We start from the raw sequence: 9,257 nt of genomic DNA on the forward strand, positions 1-9,257 counted from the left end.
CGGCAAGGGGACTCTAACCCATGATCCGTCTACCACTGAGGATATTTCACGTAAGCACCGCGGTCGGTGCAAGCCGGTTGCGGAATTCGTATCGACTAGTTATTGCAGGGATTCGAACCCAGTTCACCTCATTGGAAAGCCATCGCCGGGATTCGAACCCGGCTCATCTCATTGGAAGGCGAAGGCTCTATCCCTCAGCCATCGCAGCTCACAATGGGCTATTTTATATTTTATAACCGTCGTTGAACAGCCGACCCAATTTTTGGGGGGTTTACGACTACTAATATTCAACTACGTAGCCTTGTGATTTTGAACCCAATCCAGAAGACAATGGAACTCCTAGATCAAATATTGGAGAAAATTCGCCTTCGTGGAGGATTTTTTGATGGAACTAATCCGCATTTGCATTACATGGGGAGGAAGACCACGAGAACTTCCCACTGTTATCCTGGCGGTAATGGGACTCTAACCCATGATCTGTCTACCACTGAGGATATTTCCGGTCAGCATTGTGGTCGGTGCAAGCCGAATGCGGAATTCGTATCTACTGGTTCACCTCATTGGAAGGCGAACGCTCTATCCCCTCAGCCATCGCGGCTCTTACAATGGGCTATTGGCGACGGTCTGGGAAACATCCCCGAGGAGGATCCAAAGACATGCCATCGTAATTTTGATCCTCTACAGAGGGGATGACTCCTCCTCCCGATGACCTGCGCGTGAAGTCACGACTTTATGGTAGAACAGTTCAACGAGGACCGATACCACGCAACCTCGGTCCCTACGTAGGCAACGTCACCCACCAGCTTACTGACCGCAGACAGTGATGCTTGGCTTCGGTATTCAACTGGGAACCGTGTCTTTACCGTCACTTCACTGTGGGACTGTGCTTACTATTAAGTTACAGAATAGTGGTTCCCTTCCCATGTCTACATTGCTGGCAATAAGTCTGCAGACTCGCCAAAACGAAAGAAATGTCGCCAAATCGGCGATATGGTATAGATTAAAATTATAGCTTTATTTAGCGGCAAAATGGTATAGATTAAAATTATGGCTTTAGTTAGCGGCAAAATGGTATAGATTAAAATTATAGCACAGAAACTTTTTTTTTTTTGTGTATTTACCTTGACAAAAGAGCTTCGAAGACCATGTTAAGTTATAAAGTTGTGTTAGGTCACTTTATCGTTAATCCGACCCATAGTGGGTGGGACTGTTAATTAGAGCTAGTGGAGAGATCTAAAAAAAGAACTGTGATGTCAGTTACAAAAGAACATTGGGAAGCGATAGCAGACAAAGGGTCTAGGGACAGGATATTTATCAGGACTAAGATTAAAGAGGAAGCGAAACAAACTTAGCATAACAAACCGGAGGTTTAATATCTCTATGGTTATTTATAAAAATTATTCAAATGAACTCATGAAATCTTATCCAGAATAAAGTATTTATGGTCAAAATCTTAAGAAATAAATACTTATTCAGATAAATATTACATTTTTCAAAGGTTTCTTGACAACATCAATTCTTAAGAATCTGTTTATATATAGTTCCTGGCCATATTATTAGATGCACTGTAAGATTCTATGGTGAAATCTTAATTACANGGTCAAAATCTTAAGAAATAAATACTTATTCAGATAAATATTACATTTTTCAAAGGTTTCTTGACAACATCAATTCTTAAGAATCTGTTTATATATAGTTCCTGGCCATATTATTAGACTCACTGTAAGATTCTATGGTGAAATCTTAATTATTAGTTAATACTATACAGCTTTATTGTTTTGACGCGGCTGAAACCGGTTTGCACTTGTTTACGTTTGTGTATCAATTGGTTAAATTAGACGATACATTACATAAATATAGACTATTTATTATATCAGGTATTATCTATTATATATAATTATCATACGTGACTCCCAAATTTTGGCTGTATTTCTTTTCCGCCGGTGGCAACGTTTGCTTTGTTTTGTTTACGTTACTATTTCTCTTACACAGCGAATCGACCAATGATTGCCGCTAAAAATGTCGCATGCCAANGTGTACTCTCCCCTTTCGGTGATCAGAATTGGCCCCCTAGATCGTGTGATTTTACACCCTTTAATATTTTCTTATGGGGTTAATTGAAGTCAGAGGTCCTTGTCAACAAGCCCACAACCACCCGTGCATTTCAAGAGGAAATGAAATGCTGCATCAACAAAATTCAGCCACAATAATGCAGGAAGGTCATGAAAAATTTTGTCAAAAGAGTCCATACCAAGAGAGTCCTAGCCAAATTATTGGACACACTGTAAGATTCTATGCAAAATCTTGATCAAGTGATACTGTACTGCTTTACGCTGCTGAAACCGCTTTGCACTTGTTTACGTCCGAGTATAAATTGGATAAGTTAGACTATATATTATATAAATATAGACTATTTATTATATCAGGTATTATATTAGTATATTATAATAATTAGACCAAATTATTAGACGCACTGTAGAGTTTTAATAATTGCACGAGTTTACAGGCAATACTTTTATATTTAAACATACATGTGATGGGTTTTTATTCAATAGATTTTCTTCGTTTTCGTATTTATTTTTAACGTATTGCATTACAATGCTAACCAATTGATGCACGAACGTAAACAAGTGCAAACCGGTTACAGCCGCTTAAAAACAATAAAGATGTATAGTATCACCGGATAATTAAGATTTTACATAGAATTTTATAGTGCGTCTAAGGCCAGGGACTGTATATATCTGTGACTTAAAATTAAATTAATTTAAAATTATTAATTAATTAAATAATTTAAATTAATAAAAATTCGTTATATAGACAACTACATCACACTCGTTTTTTTAGCGATTTCCATTGAAGTTTTCTCATTAGTTCCTTATTTACCTAATTTCATTTATCGCGGTTAATTTATTTTTAAAAAAAATTCCTTGCTGCAAGGTCGATTTCATCAATAAATGAATTATATTAGTTTCAATTCATCAATAAGCTCATATTTAATATAATTACTGTTATAAACATAACTGCGTCAATAACAATGACCTTCCGCGAGTCACTTTATATTCTGAATGCAGTGCGTGGAAGGATGTAAACAAACAGTTCCACTCTCCTAAGAATAAATTTTCATCTCAAGAGAAGAAGAAGAAAAAAAACGGAAAGAGGCCTGTTTCGGGTTGTGTTTCAGAGCTGTGTTCTTATTATAACTCTCTACTCAAGCTTAAGGCCTGTTTACACGGTCCAATTTCTTGTATCCGAGAAATTGGACGGATTTCTCTNCTCTACTCGCGCTTACTTTCGAACGTGAAGTCGGCGTAGGCGTGTGTTTGTGTTGACGCTGAAGTTGTGTTGAAGTTGCTGTGTTGCCAATTTGACAGTATATTTGTTTGTATCTTGCTAGTTTCGTTTTTGAGTCACTTCCTTGGAATTATAGTGCATATTGACATTACTCGATTCGGAACTATTAAAGGAGAAAGGTATGCTGTTTACGTATTTGCTTTATTTCATTTATAAATATTCGTGAGTCGTTATACGATCCATCAATTTATTCGAGAGCTTAAATAGTTATCTTAAAAATAAAAACAAAAAATCTTTTAAAGTATAAAACTGAGCAGAAGTTATTTTACAAATTTGTGTTCATATATTTTTTACCTAAAAATGCATAATTATTCTACTTATTCTTCTTATTAAAAATCTTATTATACTTTTCCGTTATACCTTTGCCTCTTTCAACAGACTTAAAACAACTTAACAAAAAAAAAATAATCCTTTAATGTATAAAATTGAGCCGAAGTTGTTTTTATTCTTCAAATTTGCGCACATATATTTTTTACCTAAAAATCCCTAGTTATTCTACTGATTCTTCTTATTAAAAATCTTATTATACTTTTACTTTATACCTTTGCCTCTTTCAACAAATTTAAAGCAACTTAATAAAAAAAAATCCTTTAAAGTATAAAATTGAGCAGAAGTTGTTTTTGTTTAACAAATTTGCGTGGATATATTTTTTTTTACCTAAAAATGTTTTAATTCTTATTCTACGTATTTTTTTTATTAAAAATATTATTCTACATTTCCTTTATACTTTTGCCATTTTTCAAACAAATGATATGCATTAATAATAAAAGATTCTACAAAAACTTGAAGAAAAATTAAGGTGTTAAAATAGGGGGGTTGAAATACAACCCAATTCCAAGAGAGACAAAAGACGGCAATTTATTTTTTTCGGATAAACCTCTAGAAATACATGCATTCTTCCTAATAGTCTTGCCTTGACAAAAAAAATTTATGAATTAACTGAAATAGGGCTTCAAAATAAATAAATGAATAATAAATTAAAAACTCATTGTTTTCTGTCTCAAAATTAAACGAAACTCTGTCCTAAGATTGAAAGAAAAGATATATATTTAATTCTCAAATTACCGGAATCTGGTGTTTGTGTTCAATACTAAATTAAAAGGCTTATTTATTGTTTAATAAACATTAATTATTCAATAATAAATAAAGAGCTAATTTTTAACATCACATCACATTGTATTGTCAAAAAATATCAATATATATATAAATATATTATATATATACTACCGATCAAAAGTTTGCGAAAATTTTGAAATCTACAAAGAAAAGGTCTAAATTCAAATGTTCATAGAACTGCGGAAAATCTTTCAAATTGCATGAAAATTTGATATGTTCTAAAGTGAACCCTCTACAGTTAGTTACATATGATCAAATTGCAATACTTTGTTTCTTGCGAACTGAATCCAGCTTTTCACCATGGGTTTTATGGTGAAAAATTTTTTTAAGTTTGAACACTTGCCAAACTTGCAAAAAAAAACTTTTTGTACTCTCTGTTAATGGAAAATAGTTATTTGAACCGTTCTATGTAAGCCCTCAAAATTTCAGATCGATTTGATTTTTTTTTGACGAAGTTATAGAATTTTGAAAAACATGTGTACTTTTCTCGATTTTTGAGCATTCCACATATTCAGTCTTTTGGTCTATACATCTTCTACCAAAGAAATTTTTAATTTTAATGTTTTCTATATTTTCAAATAATTAATATTTATTATGAAACAAACATTCTTATTCATTATTGTAATTATTGTTATTACAAAGAATTTATTATGACTATAATTAAAACAATATCTCATAGTTGTCACTGTACTCGATTGAACACATTGCGCTAGTTCATTGAATACTAGAAGTTTAACAAACAATACTTTATTTAACAATTGTAAATAATCAAACCAAAATCATTGCACTATTGCAATGTTAGCCCCGACTGACTCAAACAAGAGTTCAAGAGCAACTGACTAGTTCGAAACAATTACAACAGATTGCGTTTCGCTTGAGACCAAACAGTCACATTTCATCGAAAATTTGTTTGTTCTTGCAAACAATTATTGTTAAGTTGAAGAATGTACTATAAAATTTCATTGACTAATTTTTTCACTATTAAATTATTTTATTTGAAGCAGCGTTATAAATATGTCTCCTAGAAAAGAAATATCAACTGAAAAACGTGCAGCTATAGTATCTTTAAGAAAAACAGGTCACACTATAGACAAAATCACTGCATTAAAAACGTTTCATTACCATGCGTTCATTCTACAATTAAAAGGTTCAATGAAACAGGACTCTACGTTGATCGTACACGTTCCGGAAGGCCAAAGATTACATCAAATCGAAATGATCGATAAATTATTGTTACAAGTTTAAAAAATAGATTCGATACACCTGCACAACTGAAGTGTAAATTATTCCCTGGTTCAGAAAAAGTTTCAACTTCAATAAAACGGCGTTTGCGCACAGCTGGCTTTTTCGTACGTGTCGCAGCAAAGAAACCTCTTCTTAGACCCAAAAATAAAATACTACGATTAGAATGGGCTCACAAACATCAGCATTGTTCAATCGCAGATTGGAAAAGTGTACTATGGACTGATGAATCAAAATTTGACATTCTTTGGACCAAACGTTGCATGTTTGTAAGGCGTCGTGAAGGAGAACGAATGCAACCAAATTGCATTCGACCAACGGTTAAACACGGAGGGGGTGGCGTAATGGTTTGGGGATGTTTTGGAAACGATAATGTAGGTACAGGGGTGGTGAACCTTTATGCACCAACGTGCCATTTTTTCAAAAAATTGTTTAATGAGGTCATAAACGTGCCGGCAAATAATTTTTACTTCTTGATTATTGGGAAAATAATAATACTAAATTCTATCAACTCAAAACTCTTTATTTACTATTAAAAAAAAACATTTTGCAATGTCTCAATTATGCTTGTAATTCAACCTAAAGTAACATTAGTGTGACTTCTGTTGTTGCAGATTAGAAGACAAATGACTTATATTAGGTTGTAAGATGCTAGTTTAAGCAGATCTGTTAATTTTTTTTTTTGCTAGTTATTTATTTTTAGCTTGTTTTTTACAGTTATCGTTTTTTTTTTTTGGCATTAAATTGTTAATTTTTTTGCTAATTGTTTAGTTTTTTGTTTGTTTTTGTGAATTTTAATTTAATTGTTAATATACTTCACAGTGAACTTTGTGATCGGTGGCGTGCCCAGAATATTGTGTCGCGTGCCATTGGTTCGCCATCCCTGATGTAGGAGATTTAATTAAAATAGATGGAATAATGGACCAAAAAAAGTACCATTCTATTTTGCAACGTCATGCTATTCCTTCGGGTGAAAAAGTTGTCGGTCCAACTTTTGTATTTCAGCAAGACAATGATCCCAAGCACACGTCAAAATTATGCAAAAATTATTTTTAAAAAAAAAGAAAACGAAGGCCGATTGAAAATTATGACGTGGCCAGCTCAGAGTCCTGATTGTAACCCGATTGAACTTTTATGCGATCATTTGGATCGACAAATTCGATGCTCTGATATTTCGAATCGAAATCAGTTATGGGACATTTTACAACAGGAATGGAACTCTATATCAATTGTAAATCATATGTAAGGCTATAATAAAAGCAAAAGGTGGATGGTTCGGGGAATCTAAGATTTAAATGTTAATTTATTTAATTACAAAATACGAATAAGAATATGTTAAATATTTGACCTGTTGTAAATAAAATAGTTTCGTAAAAATGCAAATTTTTATACTACTGTTATTATTTTTTTAGAATTATTTATGTAATTATTGTTATAACTTTTTATTTTAATTTAATGTAAAGTAAAAATATCCCAACAAAACTAATACATATAAGCAATAAATATAAACAATAAATATAAACACTAATAATTACAATAATGAATAAGAATATTTGTTTTATAATAAATATTAATTATTTGAAAATACAGAAAACATTAAAATTAAAAAGTTCTTTGGTAGAAGATGTATAGACCAAAAGACTGCATATGTGGAATGCTCAAAAATCGAGAAAAGTATACATGTTTTTCAAAATTCTATAACTTCGCCAGAAACAGTCAGATCGATCTGAAATTTTGAGGGCTTACATAGAACGGTTCAAATAACTATTTTCCATTAACAGAAAGTACAAAAAAGAAATTTCAATTTTGGCCAGTGTTCAAACTTAACTAATTTTTTCACCATAAAAACAACCCATGGTAAAGAGCTGATAAAAGTATGGTAAAGTATTGCAATTTGATCATATGAAACTGACTGTAGAGCAGTGTTTCCCAACCTTTTTTGTGCCATGCCCTACCTAAGCCTTTCTAAAATTCTTATGTCCACTATGTAACAAATGCATAATTTTTAATATTAAAAAATTGAATTGTTCTCTTAAGAAACTTAAATTATAGGCTTTAAGAAAAAATCACTAACAAATTGTTAACGAAACACGGTAAGAAAATTTTCAAAACATATAATGAAAAACTAAAATTCAAATTCGAAATAATTTTAATATAATTTTTAATATAATCAAATTCGAAATAATTTTAAGATTTTTCTATAATAATTCAATATTTTAATTTATTGAAATCCTTACGCTTGATGCTTGCTGCACAGAGATTTTATGTTCCGATTTAGTTAGCTTCAGTCTCAAGTCTCCCTTTTTTATTGCATCCAGGCGATTTCTTTTTTTTTTACCAGTAAATCATTTATAAAACTAAATTCACATTCAGCTAAATATGAAGAGGGAAACTGTAACAATAGTTTTCTTGCACATTTGGTTGAATTTAGGTATTTGATTTCTGTTTCCTCACAAAGCCATGCCATCACTCCTTTTATATTAAATAAAGTTTTAAGTGACTCATCATTTTGCATTTCTGCGAGTTCTTCTTGATACTGCATATTTGACGTATATCAGACAAATCCACTAACTTTGACTGCATCATCCATGTTGGAAGATCAATTTGTTTCAAATCAGAAATTGTTTCTTGTAAATCAGCCGAAAGAATTTTCAGATGATTGACAATAACAAGTAAAGCGGTATAATTTATTTCACATTTTTGAAGCCAATGAAACTAACTGTTTTTGTTGTTAATAGACATAGCTCAATAAGGGTAATGAAACCAAATATCTTCGCTTTTGCATCAAACAGAGTTTCATTTGTTCCTTGAAGTTGCTCATTTAATATATTTAGTTTTTCAAAGATAATGACTCACAAATGCTTTATAAGAGACTGTTAACAGACACTTCATTTTGTCGCCTAAAAAATCGCTAAGTCACGTAATATTTATTGGCCTCAATTATTTAGGAACTTGCTTTTTTCTTTCAATTTTGGCACCGAAATCTAACATTGCATTTAAATGGCCCGGAGCAAAAGGGTTAAACTCGTGTCCAGTCAATTTTTGAATTGCCCCCTTAACAATCAAATTGCCCCCCAGTGGGGCGTGGGCCCCACGTTGGGAAACACTGCTGTAGAGGGTTCACTTTAGAACATATCAAATTTTCATGCAATTTGAAAGATTTTTCGCAGTTCTATGAACATTTGAATTTAGACCTTTTCTTTGTAGATTTCAAAATTTTCGCAGAATTTTGACCAGTAGTGTATATTATTTAGATAATTAAGAAAGTATTTTAGAATTTTATTAACACATATATCGTAAATTAGTCTAAATTTTGTGACTTTTAACCTTAAATTTCTTAGTTCTAAGTATTCTATAATATTATTATGTATATATACTAATAGAATGAGTTAATTGCAAGTTATAATTATTACTTAAATTATTAAAAATTTATTTGTTAACAAAATTTATATTTTTACAGAAAAAAAATTTTCAGAAAATGTTTATAATTTCTTAAAAAATCATCAAAGTTAAAATTTCATAAGTAAAATGTAACCTTTTATTAACTT

At 31.6% G+C, this 9,257-nt stretch overlaps 1 protein-coding gene across 1 annotated transcript in view; it reads left to right on the top strand.

Annotated features, from left to right (window-relative positions):
* The first annotated feature begins 3,285 nt into the window (after positions 1-3,285).
* LOC107437256 (long-chain-fatty-acid--CoA ligase 5) overlaps positions 3,286-9,257 on the top strand; it is a 59,538-nt gene continuing 53,566 nt past the window's right edge. The window contains exon 1 of the mRNA XM_071178250.1: positions 3,286-3,470. The gene's annotated coding sequence lies outside the window, so the exon portion shown is untranslated. The remainder of the gene's footprint in view (positions 3,471-9,257) is intronic.

The sequence above is a fragment of the Parasteatoda tepidariorum genome, chromosome 3 (genome assembly GCF_043381705.1).
Source record: "Parasteatoda tepidariorum isolate YZ-2023 chromosome 3, CAS_Ptep_4.0, whole genome shotgun sequence".
Lineage (NCBI taxonomy): Eukaryota > Metazoa > Arthropoda > Arachnida > Araneae > Theridiidae > Parasteatoda > Parasteatoda tepidariorum.